Source organism: Topomyia yanbarensis, chromosome 1 (genome assembly GCF_030247195.1).
Source record: "Topomyia yanbarensis strain Yona2022 chromosome 1, ASM3024719v1, whole genome shotgun sequence".
NCBI classification, from domain to species: domain Eukaryota; kingdom Metazoa; phylum Arthropoda; class Insecta; order Diptera; family Culicidae; genus Topomyia; species Topomyia yanbarensis.
Window position 1 is genome coordinate 87,029,806 of NC_080670.1, and position 25,757 is coordinate 87,055,562.

General features: G+C 39.3%; 1 protein-coding gene across 4 annotated transcripts in view; it reads left to right on the top strand.

Moving 5' to 3' along the window:
- LOC131694152 (deoxynucleoside kinase) overlaps window positions 1-25,757 on the top strand; it is a 143,814-nt gene that overhangs the window by 102,345 nt on the left and 15,712 nt on the right. Inside the window, exon 2 of one of the 4 annotated variants that reach the window (XM_058982646.1) lies at window positions 24,212-24,558. The exons of the other annotated variants lie outside the window; for them this stretch is intronic. The gene's annotated coding sequence lies outside the window, so the exon portion shown is untranslated. The remainder of the gene's footprint in view (window positions 1-24,211; window positions 24,559-25,757) is intronic. 4 annotated transcript variants of the gene reach the window in all.

Below are 25,757 nucleotides of genomic sequence, written 5' to 3' on the forward strand. Positions count from 1 at the left end.
AACAATGTTCGGAAACATTTGGATCGACGTATATGGTATGACGATACAAACAAACTGATATTGAGCAGCAGCATGCTAAGTTTTTATATCTGACTACAGCACAATGTAAGCTCGTCCTTTTTTGTGTTGTCCTCAATATGTGTTCTTCGTAGCTCCTCTTCTTCGTTGGTCGATACACAAGCAAATTGTGTTGATCGCATCGGAGTGCCGTTTACTTAGTAGCTGTAATGGAATACCTTGCTGTTAAAGTGTTGGAAGGAAATGCTGCCCGTGACAACAAAAAGACGAATTATCCCACGTATTCAGCAGCTGGTGATTCTTAACAACGAAAAGTTGAAGAAACTGCTCTCAATTGCTCAGGGCGGTGTGTTGCCAAATATCCAAGCCGTACTGCTTCCCAAGAAGATCGAAAAGTAAGCATAAAACAAACAAAATTGAAATTAGGTAATCCATGAGACGTTTCTGATCAGCTGATTATTTCTTGTTTACTTATTCTGACGTTACTCCGAGAGGTGCGACGTCCGACAATATCGTTGATTCGATCCAACATCAAACGAATCGGACTAACAAAGTTGTTTGTCGGACGAGTTTTTCTGTTCGCAAGAGTAGACTTGTTGACAGAACCCACCGCTGAATTGTCAAACAAACGTCTAATGGATTGCCTAATTGTGTTTCCAATACGGAGATTATCGAACACTCAGGGTAAAGAGAGTAATGTAATACGGCACCTTGGTAAAATGTTTGAGAATTGAAACCTTTTTTGAATGCGCATAGTAAAAATGTTTTCCACTTCACTTCAGTTTGTTTGTGACCATATTTGCAATTTGCGTACTGAAATAAATCATAATTTAGGGTTTAACCCAAATTGCTCTCCAGGGAGAAACAGTCCATGAAACAGAAAATGCAAACTTATTCTTTGAAATGATTTTGGTGGCCCTGAAAAGGGCCTTTTTTATAATGATACAGGTGAGTTCTACCTTTTCAACTTCCAAATCCATACAAAGTGCGTCCCTGCCGCTTCAGAGTATAGACGACATTCATTGCGGTTTTGCGCTGGGCGTGTTCAGTGTAGGTTACGGCATTTCGGATGACATTTTCCTGTACACCATCAGCATTCGTAGATTAAATCGGAGATGCATTTTACGGATGGCGGATTTGGTGATTCTCTGGATTTCATCACGAAGAACCTTGCGATGACGCTTGGTACGGGAACGCAAACATGATACCGCTCATTGTACCGTCCGGACGAGCATGTTGCTCGTGTGGTAAGCGAGCACCCACTGATACAAAACAAGCTCGCGTGACCTGTATATATAACATTCCCGTATGTAATGAAACGATTACATGCTCCTTTTTGACGGCTCTGCGTGAGATATGTTTGCAAATGAAGGCATGGCGGGACATGAATTTTAAACTGAATAAAACACCCGCTAAAACTGCTGCTGGAGACAGCAAGTTCTAGTTTTAAAATTTTCAGTTTTATATTATAGAACTGTCAAAATTATGCATCTGTAACTGAAACACTCCTGAACATGCCCTTAGAAGTATTCTACTTCAAAAAAAGATTTTTTTTCGTATTTAATGACCCAATTTGACAATAGTCCAACTAGCGGAGGTCCAACTAAAAAGCAGTCCAGTTAAAGAAAAAGTCTCCAACCAGCGAATCACGACTGTAGTTGTAATCTCTTTTGATTCAGCGTCAGTAGTAGATACAGAGCACTAGATTAGGATTGTCGCTGGCATCAGTGCACAGTGGTCCAGGAAGCGAAATTAGCGGGAAACAATTGTTAACGCATTCATCTTTAGGTTTAGAGATTTGGTGTCTTAGAAACATTTATTGTGCGTGACAAACAGCATCTTTTGGCTGAAACGATTTTAGGGTGGCCCTTAAAATGTCAAAGTTGTAGACATTATTTCAAATTATAGTTCAGAGAGAATGATACTTTCTTCTGCAATATTCTAGAACAATTAATTCTGAGCAACTTTGTTGAAGATACTAACTATGTATCTCAAACCGTTTTTATTTTAGAGTGAGTTCCATATCATAACTTAGGGTGTCTCTGAAAAAAGCAGTTTTCTCCGTACAGTTTTTTAATATGATTTTTCTCACAAAAGTACCCTTCAGTGTACTTTTAGAGGATGATTAGAGGCAACTTTTGCTGAAGAAAGAAAAATTTTATCTTGTCTAGTTCAAAAGTTATCCTTAATTTTCACTTCAAAATACGCTCTTTTCAGATGTCGATTTCTCAAAAGGGGGCAAACAAAAATTGATAATTTTGATTGCCTTTGAAAGGCTGTACTTTTTCCTACAATATATTGAAAAATTGGAGAACGCTTTTTTGTCTTTCTCAAATAAATCTAATGTAAGTAAAAGCATTTTTGCGTATAATCCTACAGCGCTCATATTAAAAAATATTTGTTTTACGCGGATTCTGTGAATTCTTGTCAAAACTTTTCAAGGATCACATACATTTGGAGGTTTTTCATAATGCAGATAAGGTAAATACCACCAATCACCAATGACTTGACCTATAATTTGCTTTCAATTGTTGCCAAGATTTCCCAAAATCTACACAAATTTACAAGCGATTTGGTTCATTTGCAGGAACGGTCTCAGCAGGTAGCAGTATCAAGATCTGCAATCTACTAACCTCAAACCAAAAAACAAAATTGACCTTCATATAACAATATTGTTGAAGTAAAAAAAATCTGATATCCTTCTGTTATATAAATGCATCAAATTATTCAACATAGTTTTTAATATTTTTAAATGAAATAAGAGAATCATTCAAGTACTCAAAACGACTGTCGCAGATTTGGTAGACCACTCTGCAAAGAGCTTAATTGAGTTATCAAGTGCAATACTGAAACCCAGGAACTAAGCATGATTTCGATTATCAAATGGGGAACTGATGAGAGTTCGACTCATTGCAGCTAAGATGTAACGATTTCCAGTATTACACACACTAGCAGTAAACTTTAAAAGCCGCGCTTATTGTGGTTTTTAAATCATCAAACTAATCTTCTACTACAAAAATTAATGGGTATGATCAAAGCTTCATCGACGAAGATGAAAACAGAGAATTGCGCGAATGAAACAATTCTTATATACAGTATGTAAAAAAATTAAAGACACCCCTTTATCGTTTCAGTAGTTTTGGTCATAGGAAAGGTTTGTTGTATTGTACGATGAGCATTCTTTTAAAAATTTTGATATACCGTTTCACAGCCAACAAATAAAAAACTAAATAAGTTACTCGTCGTAATAAAGTGTGGCAGTCTAGTAGTGGTAATGGGATTAAATAGAAAAGAACGAGGGTGTCTTTAATTATTTTACATACTGTACACTTAGGCTTCTTTATGTAGGGGATGCGCGCATAAAAAAACGCCTAAAAAGACTTCAGTGTATATTTGTATTTTCGATAGCTCCATTATGTTTGTTGGTTGTATGGTAGGGTGGAAGTAAGAGGAAAGCGATTCTAGTTTCTATTGCACTCGTATACAGGTTATTTAATATACTGGTTCTCAGGAATAAAGCAAATATATTGACCCTAACATTGATCATAATTTATATGCATTTCAACGACTATACATAGGTCTAGTAATTAATGATAGAATGTGCCACTCTACCGAGTGAGCCCAAAATAGGGTCATCACCCTATTTGCAATATGAAAAACCTCCAAATGTATGTGATCCTTGAAAAGTTTTGACAAGAATTCACAGAATCCGCGTAAAACAAATATTTTTTAATATGAGCGCTGTAGGATTATACGCAAAAATGCTTTTACTTAAATTAGATTTATTTGAGAAAGACAAAAAAGCGTTCTCCAATTTTTCAATACATTGTAGGAAAAAGTACAGCCTTTCAAAGGCAATCAAAATTATCAATTTTTGTTTGCCCCCTTTTGAGATATCGACATTTGAAAAGAGCGTATTTTGAAGTGAAAATTAAGTATAACTTTTGAACTAGACAAGATAAAATTTTTCTTTCTTCAGCAAAAGTTGCTGAATCATCCTCTAAAAGTACACTGAAGGGTACTTTTGTGAGAAAAATCATATTAAAAAACTGTACGGAGAAAACTGCTTTTTTGAGAGACACCCTAAGTTATGATATGGAACTCACTATAAAATGAAAACGGTTTGAGATACAAAGTTAGTATTTTCAACAAAGTTGCTCAGAATTAATTGTTCTAGAATATTGCAGAAGAAAGTATCATTCTCTCTGAACTATAATTTGAAATAATGTCTACAACTTTGACATTTTAAGAGCCACCCTAAAACCGTTTCAGCCAAAAGATGCTGTTTGTCACGCACAATAAATGTTTCTAAGATACCAAATCTCTAAACCTAAAGATAAATGCGTTAACAATTGTTTCCCGCTAATTTCGCTTCCTGGACCACTGTGCAGTGGTAGGAACATCATTGTTTTGAATCCGGGATATACCTGTCACATGGGCCAAATAAAAAAAGCAAAAAAATAATCCTCTATCGTCGTTTCATAGCGACTAATCATTTTTGTTTCTTTTTGCCAGCAAAACAATGGCCGTTCTTGGCTAATGTGTTTTCACTAATTAGAATGCACAAATTGTCTAAACTTGTACTGAATTTTGATAAATTTTCATTTCCTTGTGCGGTATATACAAACTCTTTCATTTCATAACAATAACAGTCGAAAATTTACACCGAGAAAACTCGTTATATTGAATATATTGATTTCACACATAATTTCTTGCAATTTGTAGTAGCACCACAGAGAACAGACATCCATGATCGAACAAAAATATTTAAAAAACTTGTGTAAACATTTGAATTAATATACGAAAAACACTAGCGCCGCCACAGCAACCTATCCCAACTATCCGTCAAATCGATTCCGGAACCGGTTCGAAATCCTGGATGGATTCAGCATGGAATCTAGCTCAAAGAAAACAACCGATTCCGACTCTATCGGTTGACGCATTTGAGCTGGAATTCATGCTGGAAGTCCGAATCGGTTCCGGACTAGTTTGACTGCCCACTGAGACGTCCAAAAAATTGTTTCAAAATCGTTCAACAAGGGGCCCACGATGGACGTTTGTTGAACGGTTATTTGGACGTTGTCCAAATTGGTCCAATGAACGTCTTTCATTGGACGATTTTGAAACCAACCGTTCTTAGAGGGTGGGTAGAGGAATAACCGCTGTCAATTCTGTCGCAATCAGCCACAAAAAACATGACGACAGTAGTGCACCTGGTTTAGATATCCAAACTACCTTGGAAACCGTTAGAGATTTTACACAAGTTGAATGCTGAAGATGGACGTCTGTTCTCTGTGGTAGCACATAAAAATTACCTGTCACGCATAGATATCATGTGAAAATTAATGAAATTCTAATAGTATGCCACATAGAAATTTGTTTCATAGCAGATATCTCATTTTTCTGTTTGCCTCTCGTTTATTCTTCTGCAAATTTTATGCATTCACGTTTTCGGTCTTGAATGCATACACAGCTGGTCAATAAAATAGGTGTGTGATAGATTATTTTGTTTTTCTCTCAGTTGCACATACCAAGCTACAGCAGTCTCTATCACACCTACCGCACACGCAAGCCTTGGTATCTGTCAAGTTACTAGTGGGTTGTTGGCGCTGATTACATTTGCAATCTTTGTCAAGATGTAAAACAAGACTGCCACAGGTTTTTGTGTGGTCAATATAATAGGTGTAAGAAATATATTAATGGGTTATTATTTTACACAATACCATTATATGTTTTATTTGCTAAAGTTTGTATTCTGCGTGCTAATAAATGTATTTAAAAGTTTAATAAGTCAATGATTTGTTATAGAATGGGTCAATCATCTCACTGTACTCAAGTGGAACGAGTTTTGCTATGAAATTTTGTTAAAGAAAATAAGACGCACAAATAAATCGCGAATATACTTCGGCATTCCGAAAACTTCGTTACAAATTCCTTAAAATCTTTGAAAAAGGAAACACGTAAAACCCAAGAAAACATCCACAGCAGCTGACCACTGTATTGCATTATTGGCGAAATCTGATGCATTTGCGTCATCTACGACTATTACAGCACAAATTGAAAATGTGGTCAGTCCGAGAACAGTTCGCATTAAGATGTAAAATTCCAAACTTCCAGAAGGAATTGCTAAAAAGGTTCCACTATTGCGAAGCAAAATTTTTGGTTTGGGGGAGGGGGAGAGAATTCGTTTTATCGATATTTTTTGGCTTATTTAAATGGATTTTTACTATATTGAACAATAAATAGACGACAAAGGGTAATCTATAAACAACAAGCCATATCTTTTAAAGTATTCAAAATAGATATTTGATGTCTTGAGTAAAGTTATTTGCAAAAGTAAGAGCTACAAATTTGCTGAAGGCATCATTTCAATTCAATCACTTCCAAGAAAATTTATGAAATTATTTCACCCGTAAGGAGACTAATCAGCAAAATCACAATACCAAAAGAAAAGGCATATTGCATCCTTCAAATTCTCCGAAGATACTATTGACCTAAATTTTGCCGTTTCGGCGTTGATAATAGATTGCATGTTTTTGGTCTTATTTCTGGTTACAGGAAATGATAAAAATCTTTCGTCCGTATTTAATGTTAAATATTTCTTTTCATAATAGTCCAAATTCAACAATCTATAGCTCGTTTGAAATGTATTCGTATAAGCTGTCTAAAGATATATTAATTTTTATTTATTTATTTATTTCGTCAATCAAGTGTAGACTACATTATACAAATATTAATTGCTTATATACTATCCTGTAAACTGTTTCTATGTACTATGATGCCGTAAAGAGTTGAAAAACTGTTTTAAACTTGTTCGGGGCATGGTAAGGTCAATACTTTCACAATGCTTGTTATACACAGCCATCATCTGGTTTAGTGGTCCGAATTTAGCATAGTCTGTACGGTGATGACCTATCGCGAACAAATTTCTATTGCGTAATTGACGAGTGGGAGCATATAAATTTAATTTTGACAATATGTAAGATGAGTCAATACGCTGCATGACGATATCGTTTAGAAACGAGATCATAGCATAGTCCCGACGTTCTTTCAATGTTTGAATATCTATCAACATACAACGTGCTTCATAAGATGGAAGAGGGAATACTGTCCATCTTAACTTGCGTAGTGCATATAATAGAAACTGTTTTTGGATTGACTCAATTCTCACTTCGTGTTTTTTATGAATGGTGACCAAACAATACTACAATATTCTAAAATAGACCGAACATATGCTACGTAAAGAGTTTTAATTGTGTAAGGATCTTGAAAGTGATATCCGAAGCGTTTTATAAAATTAAGCATATTACTAGCTCTATGAACAATTGTGTTGTAATGTTCCACAAATTTTAATTTTTTATCCAAGATAGCTCCTAAATCTCTTATTTTATCGCATTTCTGAACGGTTTGATTACCTAATGTAATTGACACGGAAGCCGTGATTTGTTTTCTGCTAAAAGTCATGAGATTACATTTTTTAACATTTAACTCCAGTAAACATTTACAACACCACGTATAAAAGATTTGTGTTTCATTGTGAAAAACATTATAGTCATTATTATTTCTAATTTCTAAAAATAGCTCCATATCATCCGCATATATGAGAATCTTAATGTTTTTTTTTAAATAAGAGAGATATCGTTGACATATAAAATAAAAAGAAGAGGTCCTAAGTGTGAACCTTGAGGAACCCCCGAAGTAACTTTAATTATATCAGATTTCATCTCATAGAATTTTACTATTTGCTGACGATCTGTTAAATACGACTTAATCCAATTGAGGAGTCTCATCTCGATTCCCAATTTTTCAAGTTTGAATATTAACATAGGAATGTCCAGCTTATCGAAAGCTTTGCTGAAGTCAGTGTAAAGAGCTTCTATATGATTTCCTTTATCCATGGCATTTAACGAGTAATCAACAAATTCTAAAAGGTTTGTACTAGTTGAACGGCCTTTAAAAAACCCATGTTGTGAATTTGTTATTTTATGTTTGACTTGGTTGAAAATGGTTTTATTTATGATGGATTCGAAAAGTTTGGGAAAGCAAGACAGAATGGCAATTCCACGATAATTGCGAATATCAGATTTTTTACCCGATTTATAAATAGGTATTAAGAAAGATTTTTTCCAATCTTTTGGGAAAATACTAGATTCTAGTGACTTATTGAACAGCCAGAATAAAGGTGACGTAAGCTCAGTGGCTAAATTCTTTATGAAAGCAGGTGGAATTCCATCAGGTCCTGAGCCTTTAGTGGCATCTAGATCATTGAGACCAGCCAAGATATCTTGAACATTAATGTGACTGACACCAACATCCCTTGAATAATCAGGAAAATAAGAAAAATATTCAAAGTCACGGTCATTGTCTGAATAGTGTAAGTAGGGGTTTGCCCACTACTCGGGTTCTTGTTTGCCCGGCGAACCCTTCTTTTCAGGGCGGCCTAGGTGCTTCTACAGAATTTCGGATTTTCGTTTCACAACAAAAAGTAAACAAGCAAATAAACTACTAAATTTACCGACTTTATTGTCCTCCAACTCTCCACTTCACTGCGACTGCTGTTGATTCACTGATCTGCTGCTACCGTTGGCGGGAAGGCGGGCGGTTTCTTCCGACCGGCCGGGACTACAACGGCCGAGTTCTCCCGTTTTCCGTTGGCTGCTCCGGCAGCGGTCCTTGGCGTTTAGCTAGGGAGGTGAGCTTGGCTCCTTTGTTGGAACCTCCCTAGCGACGTTGGCGACGAATCGCCGGATCGTCTACTCGCCGTAAACGATCCCGGAAGTTACCGCAGTAAACTTCCCAGGGGGAACCTTTGTCCGCCCTGCTTCGTTCTCCTTGGCTATTAGCTATAGAGGAGAGCTTGGCTCGTTCGACTTATCCTCTATAGCGAGAACGGTCGGTGTACGGTTCCTTGGATTTTAGCCGGGGACGCGAGAATGCTCCTTTACGGTTAGCTGTCCCACTTCGGCGAACCAACACCACTCACTTCACTAGTGCCCGAACCACGGGCCGGCACTATTCGACGGTTTTATATCGCCGTCGCACGCGCGCACTGAATTCTTTCTTCTAGTGGCGGGGAACTGTCCCGAAAAAGACAAAAATTATCTGGACGTCTGTTTGATGCCGTGGTCCGTCACTTTCTCCCTTTTCACGATGGCCGCCTTCCGCACTCGACCAAAACAAGCACCAAAAAAACGCACCGCCGCATAGCTGTCATCGCTATAGCACAGCATAGTCAGACCACTTTTGCAGCGAAAGGAGAGCGGTAACCTAACTAAACCCTATGCTATTTATTTACAAATACACAACAAAAATTACTACACCTATCTGGACTAATAACAACGTTCATGGACTATTATTTAAACGAAATTTACATCAAAAACATGAACGAGCATAATGAGCAGCGGTGAGTTATGTTGCAATAACAATACACTCTACGGAGAGAGTACGCACAAATAGGTATATTTCCACCCAGCGCTAAATTGTTACCCTGACGGGTTACAATCTCGCCCACACCGGGTGGAAAAAAATTGGCAACAATTTTTTTCTAACCTAACACCTAACACCGATACAATAATAATACGCAATGAATAAATAAATAAATAAACAAAGAAAAACTAACTACACCTAATTATTTCTTCCGCAATTTATCAAAATTCATCAAAAAAAAATAATCGACCGGATGTCCTCATTGGTGAAAAGTTTGCCTGTGTTTGGTCCGATAATACTGACAGCATACGCGAAGCGAGAGGTTGTCAGCCATCGCCATTACTCGGTTATGGGTTGAACCCTAAATCCAATCCGAAAACAAGATCGGTAACAACTCGATATTCCTAAAATTCTGCAAGTGACATTGACAATTTTTAATCTTCCAACTTGCAGGGGAACGGTTGTCGGCATTATTTTGTTCGTTTTTTTTCCTCGACTGTCCAGAAATGTCTTACGTGTCCTTACGATACCAGTACTACACACCTGTGTTGGGGATTCCATCCAAATACATTCATACAATCCCATTCATTCATCCTCAATCACTGGCCTGCTCGATCATTCCCATTCCGATAAGCACTTCGAATTAACCCCAAAGCAATTTTATCTTATCATTCACACATGCATTCATTCACTCTGTTCGATTCCACACTCATACATTCACTCATACAATACCGCATAACACGTCATCGTTTCTCCCACTCACAGACATTCCGGACAAAAAATTTGTATATTCGTCCCTTTTCGCCTCAAAACGCTTCGTACAGGGCAAAAGAAACGTTTGAGAGGGACCAAAGAATGTCTTTCGCATAATTTTAAAAATATCAAAATGATTCCCGCTGGAATCAAACGAACCACCCCAGGTTTAACCACAAACCCAAAATTATGCGAAATAAAATTGTATCTATCGACCCGAAATCGAAGACACGGTATCGTTTTACCCCATTCGCTCTTCCACTTACACCACTCTGATCCAAATCGGGCTACACCTGCATGATGCAGAGCATTGATGCGAACATCGGGGAAACTGTCAAAATTGATGATGGTATCATCATCAAAACAAAACAATACGCGAAATCGGCGTCGCAAATTGTTTTTATTCGCGATTTTTTTTGTTTCCGCGCGATTTCGAGTATTATTTCGGTCGGGAATTAGCCGTGCTAATGTTTGTGTCCCTATTGGAAAAGGGAATAGTGATTTTGTGCTCCCAACAAGGAGATTTTTTTACATTTTCTGCACCCGTAGGTGCTGGTGTCCCCCTATTGAAAGGGGTTTTGAATAAATTTGTTTTGCCGGACACGGCGGAAAGTGATGTATTTGATGCGGTCGGGGACCACGGTGTGTTTATTGAAGTGGATAATTCTATCCTTCCGTGGCCAAGACGGGTCCCCGACCATACATTAAGTGAGATAATTTGATTACCTCACTGCGTGAGTGGGGCGCAAAAGAATTTCGCTTCTACTTGCCGAACACGGCAGGTTGTGTATTTAGATACGCCCGGTGCCCGGGAGAACGGCACGGTATAAGTTTAGTGTTTTTGTTTTTAGTGGAGTATTCCACCCTACCGTAGTCGTCACCGGGGCCGGAGCATATATTTCGTGCGAGTGTTTGCTTACCACACTGCGCGAGTGTGGCTCTGAAAAATTGCAGGAGGGAGTGTTTTGAAGAACCTTCCCGCAGCAGTTTTGGTCTTCCTCGAATTTAATAGAGAGGACAGAGAAACTTATTTTATTTTATTCGGACCAAAGTCCGTGTTGTTACCGTCGGGAACTGACGGCTGCTTTTGGAAAACTCCCAAGTGAGTAATCCATATAAAAGCATACCGTCAGTCCACAAACGGCACGGAAAAGTTTTTTTTATGCTGGTTTAAGGAGATTTGCTGGCCAAACTCCGAGATTTTTACCTGCTAAATCCTCCAGCTCGTAGGAGGATACACCTTTTTTTGAGACAATTTTTGCCGGTAAGTATTGTGGTCCAAGTTTAGCATTGTAAGACTCGAGTGCATTCGACAACTTCATGTTTCGACGGTACACCATTTGTCCCGTTTCAAAAGGTTTGGAGAACTTTCGATGACGCAAGTTGTACTGATGTCGAATGCCCTCGCTTGCCTTTGCCAAATTTTTGACCACAATCTCCCGGATTTTGTCTATCTGTTGGTGTCTTGTTTCTAGGTCACCCTCACCGGAAATCCTGCTGAAGTCATCGGCAGATGCCATTTCACACCCGTGTATAATGAAATGAGGACTAAACCCAGTGGAGGAATGAATGGTAGTATTTAGGATGCGCTCCACATCACTGATGTGGACATCCCAGTTGCGCTGCTCGGTTCGAGCATATGCCCGGATTGCGGTGTTTATCGAGCGATTTGTTCGCTCCACTGGGTTAGCCTGCGAATGATAGCGGGAGTTCAGCCAATGTTTGACGCTGGTTTCTTTTATGAATTGACTGAACTCCTTCGAGGTGAAAGTGGAGGCATTGTCGCTTAGCAGAATTTCCGGGCTACCATGGCGATTGAACCACTGTTCGCGCAGTATCGTACAGAGTGACGTACTAGCGATTTTGCGAACGGGGTTTAACATGACGTACTTGCTGAAGACGTCGAGGACGACAAGCAAGTGTTGATTGCCACGTTTGCTTTTTGGAAGAGGACCAATATAGTCCACAGAAACCATTCGCCATGGTGCATTAGTCGCACGCGACTTACCCATTTCGGGCTGGACTGGGACGAAAGGAGCTTTGATTTCCTTGCACGTCCCACATTCTCGAATAAACTTTCGAACTTCAGATCCCATACGAGGCCAGTAATATCGTAACTGCACTTCGTGGATCGTTTTATCGTATCCCACGTGAAGCAAATTTTCGTGGGTACGTTGAATCAAATCTTGACGGAACTCGGGTGCTGGGACGAGTTTCCAACTGAACCGCGAGTCGCACGGAACAACTTTCGAGTTTACATACTTGAAAAGTTGATCACTTTCTACTTTGAAGTCGGCATAGTCGTCAGGATTTTGGATAACTTTGGACTTCATGGAACAGTACCAGTCTGAGGTGGACAAAGCGGAAACGGCTGCTACGGCCCGGGATAACGCATCTGGAACGACATTGTCCTTGCCTTTCCGGTGCTCAATAGACATGTCGTAGAGTTGCAATTCTAAACTCCAACGACTCAAACGTGAACTGGTTTTCCATTTAGTCTTCAGTATCCATGTAATCGCTGACGAATCAGTGACCAGTCGAAAATGATAACCTTCCAAGTAACCTCGAAAGTGTTCAACCGCCATTATAACCGCCAGACCTTCCTTTTCAGTTGCATGATAGTTCCTTTGGGGAGTGGTCAGTTCGTGCGAAAAGTAAGCAACTACTTTCTCACCCTCGGGATACTCCTGCACCAGAACAGCAGCGACTGCTACGTCACTAGCGTCTGTCTGAAGAGTGAATTCTTTGGAGAAGTCTGGTGGGACTAAAACTGGAGGAGTGACTAGAAGTTCCTTAATTTTAAGGAACGCGAGTTCTGCCTCGGAGTTCCAAACTAAGCTCTTGGTTTTCGTTTTGAGCAGATCGGTCAAGGGAGCAGTGACCTCACTGAACCGATCAATGAAACGGCGGTAATAACCGCACATCCCGAGGAAACGACGAAGTTTCGTCACGGTAACCGGTCTCTCGTAGTCGAGAATCGGCTGAATTTTGTCAGGATTGACCTTGAGTCCGTCCCGATTCAACAAATAACCAAGAAACTTTAGTTCGGGGACTCCAAAACGGGATTTTTCCAAATTGATGGTTAGATTGGCTCTTGCTAGACAATCGGCCACTGCTTTGAGCAACTGTATGTGATGCTCGAACGTTTCGCTTACCACGATGATGTCATCTAGGTAGACGAAAACGTAAGGTTCCCATTTACCTCGTCCTAGAACCTGGTCCATCAGTCGCGCCAGAGTAGCGGGGCTGTTGACGAGACCAAATGGTAGACGGGTAAATTGGAACATACCCCTGCCGGGAACACTGAAAGCGGTATATTTGCGACTATCCTTAGCCAGGGGTACCTGGAGAAAGGCCTCCTTCAAGTCTATGGTAGACAGGTACTTCGCCTTGGGTAAGCCGCCCAATATTCGCCCAGGGTGGGGCAGAGGGTATGCATCCCGTACAGTACGCTCATTGAGAGGCCTAGCGTCTAGACAAAGGCGGATTGAGTCGTCTGGTTTCGTGACCGCCACAATATTAAGCGACCAATCCGAATCAGACTCCTCGATAATTCCCATAGACCGCCATCGGTCAACTTCTTCCCAGACCTTAGACAGTTTCTTTGGGCTCATGTGATAAGGATATCGGCAAACGGGTGCCGCACCTTGGAATTCATCTTTGATGACAATCCTGTGCTCTGTGAATCAGGTTGGGCTTAGCTTTCCGGGCTCTACTGCCTGGAAACACTTCTTTACTTCTTCTACGCGCGCTAACTGTTCCGAAGTGAGTATCGACTCACGCGGTACTTCATCTTCTTCATCGTCTTCTGATTCCTGACCTGAGTTCAACAGAGCACAGTTTTGTATCTCAGGAGAAATCCCAAAGGCGCGCCAAAAGTCCATACCTAGAATGGAGTTGACGGTCAGATGCTCTACTACAAGAGTGCATAGGACCTTTGTCAAATTTTCAAAAGTATACGGGAGATACGCTTGTCCAATGATTGGTAAGGATTGACCGGTCGCAGAACGTAGTTCGAATGGTCGTTCCAAACTATTCAAGGGACTTTTCGAAAACTTTCGGTATAGCTTTTTAGTCATAATCGTGGCGTTACTACCACTGTCGAGCAGGGCTTTGAAGGATTTGCCGTACACTGCGACAATTGCAAATGGACGGTTGTCGAACGGGTCGTCAAGGACGATGGTTTCGACAGACAACGAATTATCATAGTCCTCATCACAAGCCGGTCGAAAACTGTCGTAAATTTGGGGATGGATTGTTAGTTGTTCTTTGGAGCGCTGCTTTACTGCCAACTGCGACTTCAGTTGGTTCTGATCCCGTTTTTTTAGGCAGTAAGGGCAACGAGAAACATCGAATCCTTTAAAACCACACACGATGCAGAAGACCCGATTTGGTTTCCGGCATTCCTCAAATTTATGTCCTTTGTCTCCACAATTGTAGCAGACGCCGAGCACGGGAGGACGATGCTTTTCCACCAAATACTCCAGACACATTATAGGTTTCTGCGGTGGTTCGATCGGTTTTTGATTGTTTCCTTCGAGATTCTTGCCGTCCTGATTCCCTTGCTGTTTCTTTTTCTGGTTGTCAGGAGGCTTGCTTGAATCAAGACCTGCCGGTTTGGCATTCTTGTTCCAAAACGTTTTGGATTTTGCGTTGCCGTTATTCTGTCCTGGTTTTGATTATTATGTTTTTGTTTGTTTTGTGGTGGATTGTCAGAATAAGCAGCGACTTCCCGAGAAGAACCGAAAACTTTCTGATAAATCGGCGTCTTGGAGGCGTCGATCGATTTACCAAGACTCATCAATTCTGAAAGCGTGTTCACTGGCCTGAGGATTAGCATTTGTTTATAGTCGGCTTTCAGGTTCCGCTTGAGCACGTCGAGTTTTTCGCTCGGTGCCATTGGAACCGTCATCGCACGAAATATTTTCTCCATTTCCAGGAAATATTCCTGGAAAGATTCGTTGCGCATCTGCCGGCGCTGGAGAGCCTTCATTTTGAGCATAGCATCAAGTTCAGGATGTACAAAATTTACCTTGAGCTCGCATACAAGATGGTTCCAGTTAAACAACCGGTTTTGCGCACGCATAGCCTGATACCAGGTCAAAGCATTGCCAGTGAACAAATGCATCGCAGAATTGAAAAGTTCATCTTCGCACATTTGTTCACACGCAGCGTAATTTGCTACGGTGTCCAAAAACTCATTAAGTCCAGTTCCTTCATCAGTTCCAGCATACTTCCGAATTTTCCAATCAGCGACGCGTTGCGGGTTTCGCGAGTAATTCCTGGGGGCCACCATCGATCTGTTTCCCGCATTGGTGGATATCGAAAAGTTCGGATATGATGGTCCCGCCAGCTGTTCGGTCAATTCAGGAACGTAAGGCTGGTTCTGAGTTTGGTACGGGGCTGTGAATCCAGTATTCTGTTTCGGTTTCTCGATAGGAAGTGATGGACATAGATTTTGTTGACCCGAGAATCCTCGCTTCAACACAAATTGATCGGGACTGGGCGCCAGTGTTGGGCGAGGAATCTCTGGTTCATCAAATGAATCGGGTACGTCCATCAAACGCAAATCTTCCAGATCGGTCTGCAGATCCTTCTCGGAAGCACTTTCCTTCTGATGTACTAGTGCCCGAAGTTCATTCACGGATTCACGAAGTGAGACAACTTCTTGAACCGTCTTTCTCAAAACTGACGAAATTGTTGTCAGTGAAGCAATCCCGCCCATTAGCGTTTCGGTAGCTTTTGAAAAAGCATCAGACCCCTGAGACGCTAGGGTTTTATTATCGTCGGATTGCTGTCGCAATTGTCGAATCTCGTCCCTCATCTCGCACAAGACACGCAACAGGTCGTCTCCTACGAGCTGTTTGGAAAGAGATCCTTCGTTATCGGAAGGATTGGATCCCTGTGGAATTGCAGGTACGTCTGTACTCAGCAAATCTCCCAAAATTTCTCCATCCTCCCCTTCTTGGTTGTCGGGAGGAAGTGCTGCCTGTTCGTCACTGAAATGACTGGCATAAACTGCTAGAACTTCCTCCAGCAACCCCGAAATTTCCTGGTTGACCTCCCCTGCCGCATAATTTCGGATAACCTGGAGCCTAGACCCCAAATGAAGCAACCGTGTTCGGTAAATCTCCTTGTTTGGGCACCGGTACTGGAGATCTTCCTTGATTGTTAATAATTTACCAAGGCAGATCTCCTTTTCTTCACCCACGTCACCCCGGAAATTGCGTACTAATTCCCTCCGAGACGACCGCTCATGCGACAAAATTCCCCGAAGACGCCGCTGCCGCTGGACACCCGAAAGATCCGAATCAGGAGAGATAAAAATGCTTCGAGATAGCAACTCAAAATCCAGCTCATCGAAATGCAAATGATCGACGCGCATGAACACACACGCTTGGTTGAATTTCTCCAACGCCATCATAACTTGCGCTATATTGGAAGAAATCCCCAAGACACAAAGCATGTAAGTACTGACACGGTAAAATTTCTGATTTTTCGCCCACTAACGATTCCCTTAAAATTTCAGGAAATCAAGCTGCTCCAAAAATGTCTCAAACCGGGTTGAGAATTCAAGGCGATTGGCCACCGCAACCGAATAAATGACAACAACCTTCAAACTACTCGTCCGGCAGACCAAACACAAACAACGCAATCCACAAATTCGGACAAAAAAAGGAAAATGCAAAAATCAAAAAATATACCAAAAAATGTAAATAAATAAATATTACGACCGCGGAACAATATTGCGGAAGAAACCTCACCGACTGTTCTACGAAAATCCTCTATTTAGTAGAAGCACCCCACACTCCGGAAGAAAAAAATATTTTCCAAAATAGGAAAATATTTTTTTCAGTGTGTTTTGCGCTGTGCGCCAAATGTAAGTAGGGGTTTGCCCACTACTCGGGTTCTTGTTTGCCCGGCGAACCCTTCTTTTCAGGGCGGCCTAGGTGCTTCTACAGAATTTCGGATTTTCGTTTCACAACAAAAAGTAAACAAGCAAATAAACTACTAAATTTACCGACTTTATTGTCCTCCAACTCTCCACTTCACTGCGACTGCTGTTGATTCACTGATCTGCTGCTACCGTTGGCGGGAAGGCGGGCGGTTTCTTCCGACCGGCCGGGACTACAACGGCCGAGTTCTCCCGTTTTCCGTTGGCTGCTCCGGCAGCGGTCCTTGGCGTTTAGCTAGGGAGGTGAGCTTGGCTCCTTTGTTGGAACCTCCCTAGCGACGTTGGCGACGAATCGCCGGATCGTCTACTCGCCGTAAACGATCCCGGAAGTTACCGCAGTAAACTTCCCAGGGGGAACCTTTGTCCGCCCTGCTTCGTTCTCCTTGGCTATTAGCTATAGAGGAGAGCTTGGCTCGTTCGACTTATCCTCTATAGCGAGAACGGTCGGTGTACGGTTCCTTGGATTTTAGCCGGGGACGCGAGAATGCTCCTTTACGGTTAGCTGTCCCACTTCGGCGAACCAACACCACTCACTTCACTAGTGCCCGAACCACGGGCCGGCACTATTCGACGGTTTTATATCGCCGTCGCACGCGCGCACTGAATTCTTTCTTCTAGTGGCGGGGAACTGTCCCGAAAAAGACAAAAATTATCTGGACGTCTGTTTGATGCCGTGGTCCGTCACTTTCTCCCTTTTCACGATGGCCGCCTTCCGCACTCGACCAAAACAAGCACCAAAAAAACGCACCGCCGCATAGCTGTCATCGCTATAGCACAGCATAGTCAGACCACTTTTGCAGCGAAAGGAGAGCGGTAACCTAACTAAACCCTATGCTATTTATTTACAAATACACAACAAAAATTACTACACCTATCTGGACTAATAACAACGTTCATGGACTATTATTTAAACGAAATTTACATCAAAAACATGAACGAGCATAATGAGCAGCGGTGAGTTATGTTGCAATAATAATACACTCTACGGAGAGAGTACGCACAAATAGGTATATTTCCACCCAGCGCTAAATTGTTACCCTGACGGGTTACAATAGTTAGAATAAGTTTCTTGAAAAAACGTTGCGAAGAGATTACAAATATTCTTCACCCTCTTTCCCATCTAAAGACATTTTTGATGGGAAGTTGCATGAATTCAACTTAGTTTTGATGTAATTAAAAAAGTTTTTTGGGCATGACTTGATCTCATTTTCAGTTTTTGCATTATATACAGTTAGTGCCGAAGAAATAGCCAAAGTTAGTTGGTCACGAATGTTAAGGTATTTTTCCAAATTATCCTGATTATTGTGTTTTCTGTAAATTTTGTGAGCTTTTTGCTTCCGATTTTTCAAATTAATAATTTCCTTGTTGAACCAAACTGGATTTTTGGATGCATGATTTCGTCGTTTTTTCGTGAGTGGAACTTCCTCCTGTATTATTTGCCATAAAATATTATAAAAGATCTCCACTGCACATTCAACGTTCACTTGATTCTTTAAAAGGGACTGCCAATTAGCACTGCTTAATTTATATTTAATATTTTCATAATTTGCATTTCTATAATCGAAAACGTCCTCGAAGTCACAATGAAATTATGATTCTTGTGCACAAAAATAGAGAATTCTATTGCTGTGTGAAACGTTTCATTTTTCCATAAGGGAGAATGAGATTCATCAACACAGAAATCTTCATTAATGTTTGTTAATAGCAGATCTAAATAACGATTGTGTTGATTTTTTATATGGTTTATTTGATTGAGTCCTAGCAATGCAATTTTCTCAAACATATATTGTAATGTTTCGTTATCACCAACGACAGGAAGTAGAATGCTCTCATTTTCAGAGTCAGGAATAAAATCTAAGTTGCGCTGATTAAAATCACAATAAATATGAACTTTGAATTCTGGAGGAAAATTAGAGATTATTTCTTCAGCTGCTTGAAAGAAAATCTCATATGTTGATTTGCAAGCTAGGTCCGGTGGAAAGTACACTGAGACAAAAATGTGGATTTCATCAGCGATATGTGCTTTAACCCATACATGTTCAAACTCTTTGAATTTTGGTGAGACAATAAGATCGGAATTAAATATAGATGAAACTGCGATGAGAACTCCTCCGCCTGACATTCTTTGGGTTAGCCGTAAATCACGATCATCTCTAAAAACATTATAGTCACTACCAAAAACCTCTTCACTTTTTACATCCTCATTCCAACTTGTTTCGGTACCTAGAATTATCGAAAATGAGGAGCCTAATATATTCTTATGGATTTCGTTCATCTTTACGGCGCTCCTCATTCTATTAAAATTTTGACAGTAAACCAAAATTTCAGTGGCTTTCGAAGAAGTTGGTTGTGATTCGTTATTCGTAAAAATATTGTTTAAAACTATTGTACTGTTACCAGCTGCGTCATGCTTGTCCTGGTCTGCCTCTGAGAAGTGCGTTAAAATTGGCGATGATGTTGATTGCTATGGTGATTGTTGTTAAGACCATTGTTGTTTCTATTGCAAATGCTGTTTCTGTTGTTGTTGTTGCTGTAACTGCTGTTTCTGTTTTCGTTGTGGTTGTTGTTATTTCTGTTGTAGTTGTTGTTGCTGTTGCTGTTTCTGTTGCTTATTCTGTGATTATTGTTGTTGTTGTTGTTGTTGTTGCTGTTGTTGTTACTGCTGTTAATGTTGTTGTTTCTGTTTCCGTTGTGGTCGTTATTGTTTATGTTGTGCCTGTTTCTATTGAAGTTGTTGGTGGTATTATTGGACTTGTAGCTGTTGTTTTTGTTGCTATTGTTGTTGTTTCTATTTTGGTTGTAGTTGTGATTATTGTTATTGTTGTACTTATTGCGGTTCCTGTTCTTATTGCACTTGCTATTTTTGTTGTTATAGTTGTTATTGTTATTACTGTCGATATTGCTGTATATTGTACCCTGTTTTCTTCTCGATTTTTTACTCTTTGCTGCTTTATCTTTCTCTTTTTGTTGTTTAATACGACGCTGTTTACGTAAGTCATATTCTGACCAGTCGGAGCGCCACACTCTTTTGGAACCAAGTGTGCGCCATCCATCTTTTACCACTTTATTATGCTGCGAACCTGAGATAGCAGTTTTATTTGAAACGACGGTCAATTCGTCCATCAGACTGGGGGGAGACACCGCAGGTGTCAAACGAGCATTATTAACACTGGTTTCCAGGGTACTAATTGTCGCGGCAATTGCCCTTATTTCGTCTAAAATATCGTCGCTAACAGCGTTGGCTTGTGATTTTATTTCCTCAAGAGCATCACGAGCAGAAAACGACTGGTTACCGGTATGTCATGTCAATGGTTATTACGCTTAAATTTTGAACTTCGTAGCATATTTTTTTTAGCTCACGAGTCAGGTCAGTTGTGAGCTCCACCACGTACTCCTCAATACGCTTCCTTGTGGATTCCATAGATATGTTGAATAATGACGTTATATGATTTTTTAAAACAACGAGCTCATCGGCCTTATTGACCGCGTTGTTTTCCATAGTGCGCGATAATGTTGACACCGCATAATCAAATTTCGCGCAGGTGATATTATTTACATTAGTCACCGCTTCTTTTAGCTGGTGATCAATGTTGTCGAACAGTTCACCAAATGCGTTCAACTTTTTGATGTCAGCAGCCATTCGAAGATTGTAATTTTTGCTCCTGTTTACTCAGTAGTAACTTCTGTGTACTGGAACAAACCCCATGTCTAAAAGCAAAGGTCTGGCAGATGATAGTACATATCACCAATACGCATAAGAATGCCTATTAGTGTATGTGATATCTAACGCTTGTTTACATCACCAATAGCGAAAGTGGCGGGTGATGACGTAACTCAGTTTGTTTTGATTTCGTTTCTCTTGCTGATATGAACGATTTTGTATTGGAAGTTTATTATTAATGCAAAGTTACGAAAATGCCCCCCGTGCTCAGCTACAACTATTTGAGTAGTATTGATTTTTTTAAAATATTATCTTTTCATTTAATTCGGTTTCGTTGACACTAGTACTATATAGATTCAAGCAGTGGGAAAACAAATTAAAAATTAGACGATCTAAGTGTGAATTGACTATCAAAAACGGTAAACATAAAAATGCAGTAAGTGCTACGGAATAGGAAGGCTGGAGGCGCATAACAGACAAACATCAAGGATATCATTTCCCACATTAAACCATTGTGACTGAAGGGCACACTTGGAGCTATGGGGACTGTGGAAGAACTCCGTATCCGTCATAGCAGTTGTTTCTGATACACAACGCGGCTGTCAAACATTTGCGAATGTTATCAAAAGTATGTTTCCTCAGCTCTGTAGCGGGAACGCTAGCATGTACTTATTTTCAGTAAACTTCTCCTGGATCACCTACTTCCCGAGCGGTTCGGCATTCTGGTGAGTCTTGTTCAGATTGAAAATTATGTTGTAGGTTATCCAGTGAGCAGTCGGTGTTTGTTTCCAGCCTGCAGGACCAAGTGAATCTAGACATAGCTGTCACACAAAACCGACCGTGATTTTGGATGGCGGATACGTGAAGCATGGATCAGTATGCACCAGTGATACATGCACATGTCTGGTGCATATTACAATGAAGGAAAACATGTTTTTTCAGTATACGCTATTTACTTCCAGCTACTCTGGAACAAAACAGATTGCTCCTTTTTACTCTGGTTTGCTACCCAGTGAAGATAAAATAGAAGAAGAGAATACAGGCATGATATGCTTCTTGTTTGTTTCGCAGTACTTGCAGTTTCTGCTGTTACTGAAACAAACCTAATATTGTTTGATAAGCAGATTAAAATGCTTCTGTGACAACTTTTACATTCAGCAGCTTAAAGGCCGAGAAATGCGATATTTTTAACTTTTTAAATAATTTCATTCAGTTTCTTCATTGAACGCGTTCAATCTTTTAACTCGATGACGTCACCACATGTTACTTCTGGATTGTTTACCTTTTTCGCGTGACTAATCCGGAGAAGCCCCCGCTTCTGCTAGACATGTTCATAAACGTCATTGGAATAAACCTGATATGACTATATATAGTTACTATATTCATAGTTAGGCGGAGATACTGAGCGGAGCCAATTGAACATGTCAAATGTCGGAACCAGTCAAGCATGACATCACATAACACACACACACACACATACACACACATACATATATATATATATATATATATATATATATATATATATATATATATATATATATATATATATATATATATATATATATATATATATATATATATATATATATATATATATATATATATATATATATATATATATATATATATATATATATATATATATATATATATATATATATATATATATATATATATATATATATATATATATATATATATATATATATATATATAACAGTGTCCGCTCAGTGTCTCCGCCTAACTATGAATATAGTAACTATATATAGTCATATCAAGTTTGTTCCAATGACGTTTATGAAAATGTCTAGCAGAAGCGGGGGCTTCTCCGTATTAGTCCCGCGAAAAAGGTGAACAATCCTGAAGTAACATGTGGTGACGTCATCGAGTTAAAAGATTGAACGCGTTCAATGAAGAAACTGAATGAAATTATTTAAAACCGATTTAATCCACCTAGCAGTGAGATGAGACATTTCTTACACATTTCACTATTGGATTAGTTCGCAGAACTCACGAGAAGTAGGCACCCAACTAGAGGTGGAATGAAAACAGTTTCTAGTCTTGCACGAATAAAATCTCGAATAAACTGAATAAATTATAGAAATCAACAAAACGACCGAAATAAAAAAGTAAAGCAAAAAATAAAATAATAGGTTTTTAAATTCATAAAATGAGTAGAAAAATTAATGTAAATCAAAATTATAATATACACGAACCAAATTAGATTAGGTTATTAAATAAAAATTAAGATAATATTTAGAAATAGTTATAAGATCAATAGAATAAATTGACTCATACTAACAAATTGAATGAAATAAAACGAATGACCGAACATGAAATGCATAAAATTAAAGATATGAATAAAATGAATCAAATGAATCAAATGAATAAAATGAATCAAATGAATCAAATGAATCAAATGAATCAAATGAATCACATGAATAACATGAATCACATGAATGAAATGAATTAAATGAATCAAATTGATTTAATTCATCCAGTGAATACAATGAATCAAATGCATCAAATGAATCAAATGAATAAAAAGAATGGATGAACAAATGAATAAAGTAAAAAATAAATCAAATGAATAAAGTAAAAAATAAATCACAGCCTTCACAGAAATATGCAATTTACTTTTCAACACCGTTAATGAGCCTGGTTCAGAAGGAATCAAAAAATGGCGACATATCTTTCAAGGAGCCAATCGAAGATAAACCTATTTTCGTCCGATGCACAACGAAATGTTAGACGTCGAAAGTGCAAAAAGTTTGATCTGCGACACACGCAAAATATGGTAAAGCACGGAGGCGAGAACAATGAGGTTTGAGGGTACTTTTCGTGGAATTCCACAGGTCCTATTTTTCGCAACACCACTATAATGGCAAGATAAGAATGCAAGGCTAAAGGATGGACATCCTAAACACAGAGAACAAACGTCCATCTTCAGCATTCAACTTGTGTAAAATCTCTAACGGTTGCGAAGGTAGTTGGGATATCCAAACCAGATGCGCTGCTGTCGTCATGTTTTTTGTGGCTGAGTTCGACTGAATTTACAGCGGTTATTCCTCTACCCAGTCAAACTAGTCCGGAACCGGTTCGGACTTCCAGCATGAATTCCAGCTCAAATGCATCAACCGATAGAGTCGGTATCGGTTGTTTTCTTTGAGCAAGATTCCATACTGAATCCATTCAGGATTTCGAACCGGTTCCGGAATGGATTTGACGGATAGTTAGGATAGGTTGGTGTGGCGGCGCAAGTGTTTATCGTATATGAATTCGAATGTTTACACACGTTTTTTAAATATTTTTGTTCGATCATGGATGTCTGTTCTCTGTGTCCTAAAGGATATCATGCAGTGCTATGTCAAAGATAACGTGCCTTTATATTGCAGTTTCAGCAAGATATCGATCGAAAACACACACCGAAATATGTAAAGGAATGATGTCGAGATAATAAAGTGACTATAATTTCGGACCCTACCAATGTCCTGTCATCAATCCCGTAGAAAATCTACGGAATGTACTTAAAAGAAGTTATCCGGTCAAAATTTCAGACATAAGGGTCGTTTGTGGGAAGCAGATTAAAAGGAATGGTACACTATGCCAACGGAAACTTATCAGCGTTTGAATGACTCAATGCCAAGGCGAATGGATAAAATTTGGTTGAATAAGTCTTAAAATCATTGGATTTGAAAAATTTTAATGCGATGGATTACAATACACCTATTTCATTGACCAGGTACTTTTTTGGATTTCATTGAGAAGAGCGAGTTACGGTAAAGCATAACAATTAATTTACAAATTAAAGTGTTCTTTTTCATATTTACGACTGTGCCTAACTATAAAATCTTGGAATAAAAAAATAGTTTTAGAGAAAACTCAAAATTTCATGTATTTTTATCTCACGCCTATTTTATAGGCCAGCAGTGTAACAATCACAGCAGAATAAATGAGACTGAAAAAAATAGGCAAACTGCATTTTACTATTTTGAAGTTCAACTAAACCACAGACTAACAGACACTAACACTATGAAGGAATTCCCTCAAAAAACATCGATCCGACAATTTTCCCAGAACACTAGCTCCACCTTTTATTCACAGTCCCAAACACTCATTTACTGGTGGGTTACCCCTCAGATTTGCGAACAATTTTTCACTAGTGGTCTATCCCCCATATGCTTTTTCATATGTCAGTGGCGCCATAATTTCAAATGTGGCCACAGTCCCAACTACAAATATATTTAAAATGACCGTTAAAGCGGGCGAAGCTTTGTTTTTGAGTGTTATGTCTGTTAGTTTGTGACTAAACGGTTTGTGGTTACAAGCAGGCCATATTTTTCTGCGGGCGGACCAAAGACTTTTACTAGAGAGACTTTCGATACTTTGACAGATATATACCGGAAGCAAAACAAACATGTTCCGAGGCGAAAACAATGAGAACACCAGCGACAATCCTAATCTAGTGTTCTGTATCTACTGCGTCAGTAAATGCACTGAAAAAACTTAACACGTTAACATCATGTGGAAATCTATTCAATTATTTCAATCCACAAGCACATGAAATGCACACGGTTGCCACTTGAATATCCATTCGAGTGTGAGAAATATGGTTTTCTAATAAAATTCATACGAACATGGTGTGTAAAGCACATCAACATCATAAGAAATATCATTGACTAAAATTTTCAAATGAATTACATGTAAATATCATTTTGTTTTACTTATAGATTTCATTGGCAGAATAGGTGAAATTAATTGTTTTACATGTAGGAATGCACTGCATTCAATTTTCTTGCGAAAGTCATGTGAAAAGTTCATACTGTACGCCTCAATAGCATGGCAATGAACATTCAATGGATAAATATACCGTTGTCACGTGGAATTTGTTTGAATTTAATTTTAAACACCACATGAAATGCTTTTTAATGGATTTTCATG